This window comes from Aplidium turbinatum, chromosome 14 (assembly GCF_918807975.1).
Source record: "Aplidium turbinatum chromosome 14, kaAplTurb1.1, whole genome shotgun sequence".
Lineage (NCBI taxonomy): Eukaryota > Metazoa > Chordata > Ascidiacea > Aplousobranchia > Polyclinidae > Aplidium > Aplidium turbinatum.
In genome coordinates this window covers 10084902-10097142 of record NC_137485.1, presented here as the reverse complement: position 1 = coordinate 10097142, position 12241 = coordinate 10084902, and positions in this window count along the sequence as shown.

Sequence of the window (12241 nt, the reverse complement as noted above, 5' to 3'; positions counted from 1 at the left end):
ACACAGCCGACTGAAATAACAGTGTCACACAGTGATCAGTCCCTTTCAACATTGACTACACCTGACAAACACAATTCCCACAAAATGTGTAAATGCAAACAACCTGGCAATTCTTCAATATATAGCTCACATACTTCCAGCACTTGGTGCCAATATACATCACGAAAAGTCAAGAAATGAAACTAATTGAAAAAATATGTATGTACACAAAACAGTGGCAAAATGACCATTATTTTGGATGTTCACTTTTTTCAACAGGGTTCAAACACACATAATTTTCTTAATAACTGTTCATCAAAATAAAGAGTTACTGTGCAAATTAAGAATGTGTTTGGAACTTTTTAAATCTTGTAAACACCCAAAAAAAGGGTCACCGTACGCCACAGCTATAAAATCTTTCAACCTTTCTTAGTTTTACAGTTTACTCTGTAGTATAGTTTTAAAATATGCAAAAGTAGTTTTAACTGCATTCGTTTCTACTTATTTATAAGTTTTCTCACACCAATTTCTAATTAGCATGCCCTCTTACAATAGCAGTAACTTCTGGACTGCTGCTGATGCAGTTCAGAAGCAACAAGAGCTATCAGGCACGTTTGCAAACAATACAAAAAAGAAAATTTTGAAACTAGGCTTTATTCACTTGTTAATCTCATACATATTGATGCAAACTTTTTTAGTTAACAAAGCTAAAAATTGTCACCGTGACTTTTGAAAGGGTTAAAAATTTAATTATTTTTCAAAAATAAATAATAAAATGTTTGGCAATCCGGTCACTCCTGGACCACATTAACTTCAGAAACACTACCATATTTATTCAAGCATTAGTTGCACCTCCAACTTAGGCCTGTCAAACTGGTACAAAGATCTTTTCTTGCAAATTGCACACTGTACATATTGTAGTTGCCTTTTCCTGAGTATGGATCACAGTGCACTACATGCGCACTATGGTGATTCATAAATTGATTTTTTTTTTAATTCAATGGGGCACCCTCTTGTATCGTGTCAATACCTGAAAAAATAATCCTGTCAAATTTTTTAGGGCAATCGAAAGCATTTTCAAGGTTGCTACCGACTTTGAAAGCTGCACATAATACACAAATGGGTCATTCCCTGTCAACTCAACAGGGTGTGCAAGCTCGATCCTCTTAGATTTTCTTGAAATTTACACTAAAGTTTCATATTGATGTATAATGAACACAAAAAAAATTTCAGCTCATTATCTCAAGACGTTTAGAAATTACAGCCCTTCAAAAGTCACCAAGGTCCCTCAAAATGTGTTCGCATGTACAATTGTACATTTTCCTCCATGTTTGGATCTTCATAACTTTTAATCTAAAGCATTTACAAAGCTGAAATTTGGTATTCTGATTAAGAAGCAGCCCTAGTTTTCATATCTACTACCAAAATTGCTAATTTCCAATTAGTTTTAGATATAGAACTTTTCAAAAATTGAAATTTTTTACATTTGAAATTTTTTTATTAATTTTTAATGTCCGCTATCTCCCAAACCAATAATCACAGAACTACCATTTTGTATATCATTAATCTATACTAGTTGATAATTAACCACCATGAGACTGACACCAAACAAATGTAAAATTATTGAAGTTTGGAGGGTGCAAAGATGAAGCCCGAACCATCTTTACACCCTCCAAACTTCAATAATTTCACATTTGTTTGGTGTCAGTCTCATGGTGGTTAATTATAAACTAGTATAGATTAATGATATGCAAAATGGTAGTTCTGTGATTATTGGTTTGGGAGATAGCGGACATTAAAAATTGATAAAAAATTTTCAAATGTAAAAAAATTCAATTTTTGAAAAGTTCTATATCTAAAACTAATTTGAAATTAGCAATTTTGGTGGTAGATATGAAAACTAGGGCTGCTTCTTAATCAGAATACCAAATTTCAGCTTTGTAAATGCTTTAGATTAAAAGTTATAAAGACCCAAACATGGAGGAAAATGTACAATTGTACATGCGAACACATTTTGAGGGACCTTGGTGACTTCGAAGGGCTGTAATTTCTAAACGTCTTGAGATAATGAGCTGAAATTTTTTTTGTGTTCATTATACATCAATATGAAACTTTAGTGTAAATTTCAAGAAAATCTAAGAGGATCGAGCTTGCACACCCTGTTGCGTTGACAGGGAATGACCCATTTGTGTATTATGTGCAGCTTTCAAAGTCGGTAGCAACCTTAAAAATGCTTTCAATTGCTCTAAAAATTTGACAGGATTATTTTTTCAGGTATTGACACGATACAAGAGGGTGCCCCATTGAATTAAAAAAAATTCAATTTATGAATCACCCTAATGCGCACACAAGCGAACATGCGTGGAGTAAACGAGATTGTTAATGTGCTAGAGCAATCCACTATTTGTGGTTCCATTGCATGATGCGGCTATTTTAGAGTGATGCAACCTAGCTACTATTAAGGCACAATTTTTAAATTATTTGTGAACAAGTCACATCCCAACTTTGTGAGTGAACATTTGGTATAAAATTCTGGAAACTGGTTTACAAATCTCTGCTTTGGTCAAAATGCCATAACATCATAGTTTGAAATCAATCAAAATTATAGGGTCAAGTAGCAGTTTTGTGTCTTGATGAGTTTATCTGTCTTGCTATTTTTTAACCCCAACCAAAACCCTTAGTTAACCCTGAAGGCTAGGGTTAGAAAACAGTGAAGTAAAAGAAAACTAGCGAAAGCATAAACAACTCGAATGCTGTTGCGACACTTCACCCAATATGTCTTCATCGATTCCAATCTTGGACTTATATTCAGTTGTTCACGTCATAGCAATTAAGATCAGGGTGGAGACTTGTACACCAGCTCCAAATTCTGTGTCTTATTCGAACAAATACAGTAGCCCAGTCTTGCCCACATTTTCTGTGAGTGTTAAAAATCAATCTGTTAAATCTGGTTGTGTTACTCAGCTTTATGTGTTAGCCCATGATGTGTATTTGTGTGTTTGTAAACGTTTTACAATTTAAAATAATTTGACAGAAAAAGATTAACAGTTTATTTATGGCAGTGGCTATTTGACCGGCACCGGTCTTTAAATCTGAAACACTATTTGATCGTTCATGACGTCACTATACAGGCACCTTTTTCTTTTTCTCTTTCAAAGCAAAAGACGAGAAGCGCGTATATAAGTTCTAAATTAGACAATTTTATTCAACTCGATCCGTGGCGCGTGAGATACTTTGCTGGCTTCTGTTCTAGAGGGAATGAGTTCGATACTACCCGGAAGCGTTCTTTTTTCTTTTTTTTTAATTAAATTTTGACCCGAAGTGCATTTTTGTAGTCAATTTTTAATTTGAGTTGCCTACACCCCAATTTTTTATGTCTTTTCAAATGTGAGTAATAAAGTTTTAATTTGCTGGAATTTGAGAATTTCTCTGGGTAATTTTCCGTTTGTGGCCGTGCTAACTACTGATATATAACCTACTACATATTTTTTCATTCAGGCACGTTTTAAACCTTTCAAGGTTTTGCCACCTTTTCCCGTTCATTAACGTGCTGGTAGGTCTATATCGATTTATCTAAGTATCTTTTTCGTCCCGGACGCGTTAATAACGAAAAATAAAATGATTGATTGATGTGACCGTGTTTGCCGAACAAAGCATTACATTTTTGCTCTCAACAAGTTAGTTATATACAATGCTTCTTTTAAAAAAATGGTAATGGTATGTAAATGTAATGCAACTCAAATTAAAAATTGACTACAAAAATGCACTTCGGGTCAAAATTCAGTTAAAAAAAAAAAAAGAACGCTTCCGGGTAGTATCGAACTCATTCCCTCTAGAATAGGAGCCGGCAAAGTATCGCACGCGCCACGGATCGAGTTGAATAAAATTGTCTAATTTAGAACTTATATACGCGCTTCTCGTCTTTTGCTTTGAAAGAGAAAATGAAAAAAGTGACTGTATAGTGACGTCATGACCGGTCAAATAGTGTTTCAAATTCAAAGACCGGCGCCAGTCAAATAGCCACTGCCTTTATTTATCAATAATGTTAACAACTTGTGCACTAACTAGGCTATGTGACTAGTTTTTGGTTTTCAATTGATGTTTTTTTCAATTGATTTTTTAGGCTTTTTACTTTTTAAAGAATGAAGAAAAGAAAAAAAGTATGCTTCATGCTCAAGTGACAAGAAGACTAACATCTCATAGGCTAGCCCAGTACTTCTCAAACTGTGCGTCACGACGCCCTGGTGCGTCGTTTCAATTTTCCAAGGGCGTCGCAGAAGAGTTTCGTTTCGTAGCTGAATTCAGATTATCTTATAAAGATGAGGTTATCCAATTGATTAACAGTTTCAGTTGTCATCAAAGTTGTTAACTTCATTAAAACACGCCCACTGAAGTCAAGAGTTTTCAAAAAACTTTGTTGAGAAATAAATGCAGCGCATCGGAGTTTGCTCTTTTAATTTTCATCCAGGTGGCTTTCGCTTAGAAAATTCTTTGAACGCTTCTACGAATTGGTGGATGAACTTGAGGCTTTTTTGCAGCAAGAAAATAATCCACTTGCAGATTGTTTAGCTCAGAACAATTTTTTATTGAAATTGGCTTACTTTACTTGTGTGATATCTTCGCCAAACTGAACATTTCTTTGCAAGGGCCGAATAAAAGCGACATTTCAGATAAAATTGCAGCATTCGTTAAAAAGCTGCTATTGTGGAAGAAAGATATAGCAAACCTGTCTGGAAGCTCTCGATACTTCACTTTCTTGTCCAATTTGATTGAAAAGAAAAGTATGACGCTGCCTTCAAATTTGTGAAGCATATTTGGGCAACATTTGTCCAAGCTCGAGTCGAAATTTGCAAAATACTTCCCGAAAAATATATCAAACTACGAATGGATTCGTGATCCTTTCGTCCAACCTACTCCACTGTCTTTTACTGCACAAGAAAAAGAAGCCTACATTGACCTTTCTTGTGACAGTTTCCTAAAAAGGATGTTTCATTCAGGAAATCCGGCAAATTTCTGGATTTCAATGAATGGCGATTATCCAGCTTTGGTGAAGAAAGCACTACGAATTATTATCCCATTTGTCACGTCATATTTATGTGAAGCAGGATTTTCTGCCTTGGCGGTGATAAAAAGCAAATTTCGATCACCAATAAACACTGAAAGAAAAATGCGGGTGGCAATTTCAAAAATTCTCCCAAGATTTAATGAACTTTGTAAAAACAAACAAGCCCACACGTCACATTAAATAATATGCATTGCTTTTTGTTGTATCAACAAGCAAAACTTTAATAATAAGTTTCCTCATTAACTCTTATTTGCTGGCGCGTCGCAAGTCAAGAAAATTTTTCCAGAGGCGTCGCAACAAAAAAAAGTTTGAGAACCACTGGGCTAGCCTATGGTTACTATATCGACAGTCGAAAACAAGAAAGTCGTAAGTAACATTTTTGAGAAATTTCCTTTTTTGCATTTCCAAAACCTATGCACTTAAGGCTATCAACTATTATTTTCAGCTTGTTTCTATCGTGTTTGTATAACGAAATAGCCCGAGCCATTCAGAATGAAAAATTTGAAAACAAAAAAGACGTATGTAACACATTCATAATATAATATCGAGAAGAAATTGCTCTTGATTTCTTTTATTTGAAAATTTTATCGAAAAAGATATGTGGCAATCAATAAAATATAGAAATATGCTTCATTTAATAGTTACAGATATTAATGCTCAAAGTAAAAGCATTAACGAAATCTAACAAAGAAAAAAATTGTTTTTTTGCCTTTTACTCTAAAGTGTAAAAATGCAATTACAACTTTTTGTTTTCGATTGTCGATATGTGGTAAGCAAAAATCATAGCCTACCGGTATGCGATAAAAATTTGGCATCACTTATATACACCAATCTTTGACCTAATTGCATATTTTAGCAAAAGTGCAAAACAGTTTATAGTGGTTACCAATTGAATTGTCCGTTGTCTATACTGCACAAACTTATCATTTGCCTGAACAGCCTCAGATTCTTATTTTAAACAAACAGGTGTTAGCCTTCTAGTTACTTTTGTTCTGTCAGTCCATGGTAGTCTAGCCATGTCACCATCCTGGCAAATGAAAGCCATCATAGGCTACAATCATTTCATGATAATAGTATTAAATAAATGAAAAGAATAAGCCATAACAAATCAATTTCTAAGTACATCGAACAGTCAGATTTTGTCAGTTTACGGCCTTCTTCGCAATGGCATGACCATGATGGCCTCCTTTTAAACATATTTCTCATTACTCCTCACTTCATTGCTGCAAAATGCAAACGTATGATATTTCAGCCACATGCTGTGCTCTTCGCTTGAATGGGTACTCTGGCACGGTAGAAAAAGTTCCCAAGATTTGTTAAAAAGATTTTTTTGGTTGAAGAAACGTTTCGTTTTGTTTGTAATAAATCGCTTTGTTCCGACAAAATTATTTGTATATTATAATTTTTTTTTAAATCTGCTTAGAACAAGATTTTTTCGTGGGTTTTTACAAATGGTCAAAACCATTTTTAAAAGATTTTTTTGTGATTTTTTTTAACAGATATTTTTGTGCAGTATAGTAAGCTATTCAAAGCAAGACATTTTTATGGCATGATTCAAAATAACGGAATCATCAGCTCGGCCACGGTGAGTTAACTGACCAGAAAAAGGGGTGTTGAAAAAGAGTTTAGCCAGACGTTTTTTGTCCATTCAAAACCACCCAAAAATTTGAGGTCAAGCAAAATTAGTCCAAACAATTTTAATCAATTCATCTTGCAATGACATCTAAAAACTTACTTCATCTAAAAAAACTACAAGTTTAAAAAAAATATTTGATCAAGTCTTCTAAACGAAAAAAGTTTAAGCATATAAAAACAAGCCTACGCCTGAGAAATTGTCCGCCCCGATAGCTTAGTTGGTTAGCGCGGGATTTCTGGAACGAAGAAGCTTCCAGATCAAGCGGCGCTGGTTCGACTCTCGGGGTGTGCACTTGAGTAACGCACGTTAAGGACTGGTGCTCTCCATTCAGTGGCATCAAATGGATGGAATAATTCCCTGGCAACAAGACTTCAACAATCGAAAACTGCACTCTGTCAACCTCGGTGACCGGGCTTGCGTCAGTGATTCAAAGCCCCTACAAATATGCGAAACTGCCAGGATTGAGCTCTGCAAGAGCCAAAAAGCTTTCCCGATCGATCAACACATAGCCTACTCATCCCCTGAAGCTGTCCCTTCTGTCTTTGGTTTTTAAGACATGTAAAAGTAGACTTAGCCTAACTTACCATAATTTCTTGGGCATAATCCGGGACAAACTCAAAACTATGAACGAAATAACTGGACGAAAGGCCGAAGGCCTGAGCTTGGCAAATTTTTATTCCACGTTTATATTTATAAGCTTTAATATTGCATAATAAAGTATTCTACTTATATAGATTGAATAAAAATTTTTATTACTTTATTTAAAGGAAAATACATGTTAATTTAAGCAACACCAAGTCACAAATCAAACATTTATAAGAAAAAAAAAGAACAAACACTGAGAACAAAGAAATAACACTAACTCAGTGGTTCTCAAACTTTTTTTTGTTGCGACGCCTCTGGAAAAGTTTTCTTGACTTGCGACGCGCCAGCAAATAAAAGTTAATGAGGAAACTTATTATTAAAGTTTTGCTTGTTGATACAACAACAAAAAGCAATGCATATTATTTTAATGTGACGTGTGGGCTTGTTTGTTTTTACAAAGTTCATTAAATCTTGGGAGAATTTTTGAAATTGCCACCCGCATTTTTCTTTCAGTGTTTATTGGTGATCGAAATTTGCTTTTTATCACCGCCAATTAGGCAGAAAATCCTGCTTCACATAAATATGACGTGACAAGACAAATGGGATAATAATTCGTAGTGCTTTCTTCACCAAAGCTGGATAATCGCCATTCATTGAAATCCAGAAATTTGCCGGATTTCCTGAATGAAACATCCTTTTTAGGAAACTGTCACAAGAAAGGTCAATGTAGGCTTCTTTTTCTTGTGCAGTAAAAGACAGTGGAGTAGGTTGGACGAAAGGATCACGAATCCATTCGTAGTTTGATATATTTTTCGGGAAGTATTTTGCAAATTTCGACTCGAGCTTGGACAAATGTTGCCCAAATATGCTTCACAAATTTGAAGGCAGCGTCATACTTTTCTTTTCAATCAAATTGGACAAGAAAGTGAAGTATCGAGAGCTTCCAGACAGGTTTGCTATATCTTTCTTCCACAATAGCAGCTTTTTAACGAATGCTGCAATTTTATCTGAAATGTCGCTTTTATTCGGCCCTTGCAAAGAAATGTTCAGTTTGGCGAAGATATCACACAAGTAAAGTAAGCCAATTTCAATAAAAAATTGTTCTGAGCTAAACAATCTGCAAGTGGATTATTTTCTTGCTGCAAAAAAGCCTCAAGTTCATCCACCAATTCGTAGAAGCGTTCAAAGAATTTTCTAAGCGAAAGCCACCTGGATGAAAATTAAAAGAGCAAACTCCGATGCGCTGCATTTATTTCTCAACAAAGTTTTTTGAAAACTCTTGACTTCAGTGGGCGTGTTTTAATGAAGTTAACAACTTTGATGACAACTGAAACTGTTAATCAATTGGATAACCTCATCTTTATAAGATAATCTGAATTCAGCTACGAAACGAAACTCTTCTGCGACGCCCTTGGAAAATTGAAACGACGCACCAGGGCGTCGTGACGCACAGTTTGCGAACTACTGCACTAACTCACAAATCAATAACATTTATAGGGGGATGCATTCAGAAACCATTGGCTTCATCGTTTCATTGAAGTCAATAGAATAATGACGCATTAAACGTCACTCATTATTCCCTAACTAAAGGATTTCTCAAGCTATACGCGATATTTTACTCAACCTAATAAGCTAAAAAAATTAAGATATTAAAATAAGCCTCGAGTTAAAGCAAAGTTATGCCTTTTGGGACGGAATTATTTCATAATTTTGCATCAGGTTGGAGTTAATTTTGAAAATTTCACTAAAGTAAAATTCCGGGACATTTTGCTAACCGGGACGGGACACCGGGACAGACGTTTAAACCGGGACTATCCCGGCCAAACCGGGACTTATAGTAGGTCTATGTAAAAGCCACTGTCAACGCAGTGTCCACAAAACTCGATCGACCTGGATCCACATCTCTGAATACGAGCTGGCGTTTGGATCGAATAGCATGGTGAAAAGCTAATAAAACTTTGAAACAGGTCAATAAGGACAGTAAAACCAGGGCTGTGAAGTCAGAGTCATGTAAGTTAGTTGTAGAGTCATGTAGTCGTGGAGTCATAGAGTCGTGTAGTCGGATTCGGAAGAATTTTGGCATGTCTGGAGTCGGAGTCGTTAAAAAAGGCCGACTCCGACTGGATACAAAACGATAAACAATAAAATTTTTGTTTGTACGGTAATGTTTTTTCAAAATATTATTTCTTGTTTTTCGTATTGAGTTCAACAACTTTATCGAAAAACAACAGTGCTTTTTCTTGTTAATTGTTATGAAAGTTGCTGCTTCAATTTCGATGACAACTTAAAGTGAAATTAAATTCTTAAAAAATAAAAAAGGCAAAATTAAAAAAAAACATCTGGCAACATTGAAGCCGAAGTCGGCAAATTATTAACCAAAATGTTAGCTTGGATTGTAGCGGACATTGGCAGGCTGTGTTGGTTTTGGCTACCACGGCGTCATTTTCCTGGCAGTGTTTGCTTTCTATTATTGTTAGTATGATGATTGATGTCATAATTTCCATACATACACCAATGCAAGTTTTTCATCCGACAGCTGTCAGAACTGGTGTTGTCGGAGCTCGAATTAGAGTGATGTTCATCGCTGTCTTTGTGGTCCAAGCAAAAATCCTAATCCTTGTCTAGTTTCAGACATCTGAAGAGATTTTTACTAATTGCACCAGATAAGCTGCCTTCATTCTGAATATAAGTTTTTTGGGTCCTATATAGCTTAGCAATAAGTTGCATATCTTTTCCGTTTAAACCTATATCAGCCAAACACTGCACCAATGCGCCATCAGGTGGCACATTTTCATTTCATTGTATTTGCGAAACAGAAAGATATACAAAACAATTTTTTGTTTGGAAAATGTGATATTTTATCTAAAATATTACTAAAAAAATTTAAATTTGACACTTTAGGTCCCTTTAAACTTTTTGTCTGGCAACGTTACTGATAATTAAGTAACAACGGACATGTGTCAATTATATGGTTGATAAGAAAAATTGCGAATACAAAATATAAACCTTGTTGGCCAAAATTTCTTGGATCGATCATTGCCTAAAGCCCGGATAGCAATCAGCCACTCAGCCAGCACAAGTAGCCATTGTGCGTTGGTCCATTGTGCGTTGGTCTATTGGAAAAATAAGTTTTGAATGCTTAAATTTGATCCTGCATCATGCACTAAAAGGTGTATAGTGTATTTCAATAGCAGTGTATTTCAATAGCAGCATGGTATTATACAGTTTCCTTCTTCCATCATTTTATTCATTGTCTTTTCGAAAGAAAAACAACGATGAAGTTGTGGCGATGTTGTTTTTAAAACCTTCAGGTATCAAAAATAAACAAAAAGAAACCGAAATAAACAGTGGTAGGTCCTAAACTTCGGATACAAAGAAATAACAAGACTTTCATAATTGTGTTTTGTCAGTGAACAATATGTTTTGTATATCGATTCTGTGCTTGCCGACGTCGCTAGACGTCTGTGGATGATTTTACTGGTGTAATTGTGTTAAAGACAATTCGCTAAACCATTGTGTGTCTTGTTTGTACAAACCTAGCTACAGTGACCTTTTAGGGTTCAACTGTGTTTTTATTTGTGGACGGAGACTTGTTATGATACCAATATGCCAAAGTTCAGAGTCAGGCAGTGAGCCTAATACTTTTAGGCTACAAATGTATTCAGAGCACACAAAGAGTCCAATAGATCAAGTAGATCTTATTTGTTTTACATCACAATACAAAAATATTTACACTTTGGTAATTGCCAATTGCCATCCATCTGGACCAAAATTTACCTATTTAGGAGCATTACACAAAATGAAAAGTTTGAACAAACATGTATTTAAATTATTTACTAAACCTTTACCATGATTTGGTTAACGTTACAGCCTTTTCGTTATAGGTTAATATCGTGTGTTGTGATATCTGTTGTCTGTACTCTGTTATATTTTGTCAACATCCACTTCTTTATTTGTTTTCGTTTTTTTTAGACACTGGTGCACCGAAATTGGATGTAGTTGGACAACATTTTTATCACTATCTTGTAACAGAGCTTTACAAAAATTGTGTTAGGCTATTTCAAGAGTAGCCTAACATGCAGGCCCGGATTAAGGTCAAATGGGCCCCTGTGCTAATGAATTTTATGGAGGCCCTTACCAGCTTACGTGGAGCGTAATGGAAGTAAGCTGGTTTCGCTTGCAGAGGAAACCGAGCCTTGCTTAGGTAAGTTAGATAACTTTGAAATAGCACGTGATCGATGATTAAATAAGCATGTGCAAATTAAGTCAACAATGTTTACGTTATAATGGATGCAATTATTTGCTGCGGTGTTGCCAAAGAAAAAATACAAAAACCATATTTTTATTTCACGTGAAGGGGGAAATATATTGACAAATGTGTTACTTTTTTTAGACAGAGGGGCCCCACTTTTCTTATTTTTTTTCTAGAAATTTTTTTTCAGGAAAAATTTGTTATTTTATTTTATTTATTTTATTTTTAGGAAAAGTGGGGCCCTCTGTCTGCGGGGCCCCTGTGCTTTACCACACCCTAGCACAATGGTTAATCCAGGCCTGCTAACATGTTTACCTAACTTCATCAGCAAAACTCTTAATAAAATATCAACAATTAGAAACTGCAGTGCAAGAAAGTTCTCTCAGAAAAAAGACTTTTGTACACTGAATTGCTAGATGGTAGACCTAATTATTTCATGTGCAAGCAACTACGTTTTCCGAATGCTATTATCCCATGAATGCTTCTTATTCTTATTATTTTGAGGTCCAGGAAAACAAAACAGAGGGAAAGAAATAGACAGGAAACACCTCGTTCGACTTAGATGTAAAAGAAAATATATTTTTATTGAGAACTTTTAAGCCATTTAAGGACAATTTCAAATGAAAAGGAGTTGCTAAAATGAAATTACAATCAGAGAATTTGCGAAGCATTTTTGGAATAATTTATTGAGTGGCGTCTTGGAAAGCTGATACAGATTCATTGT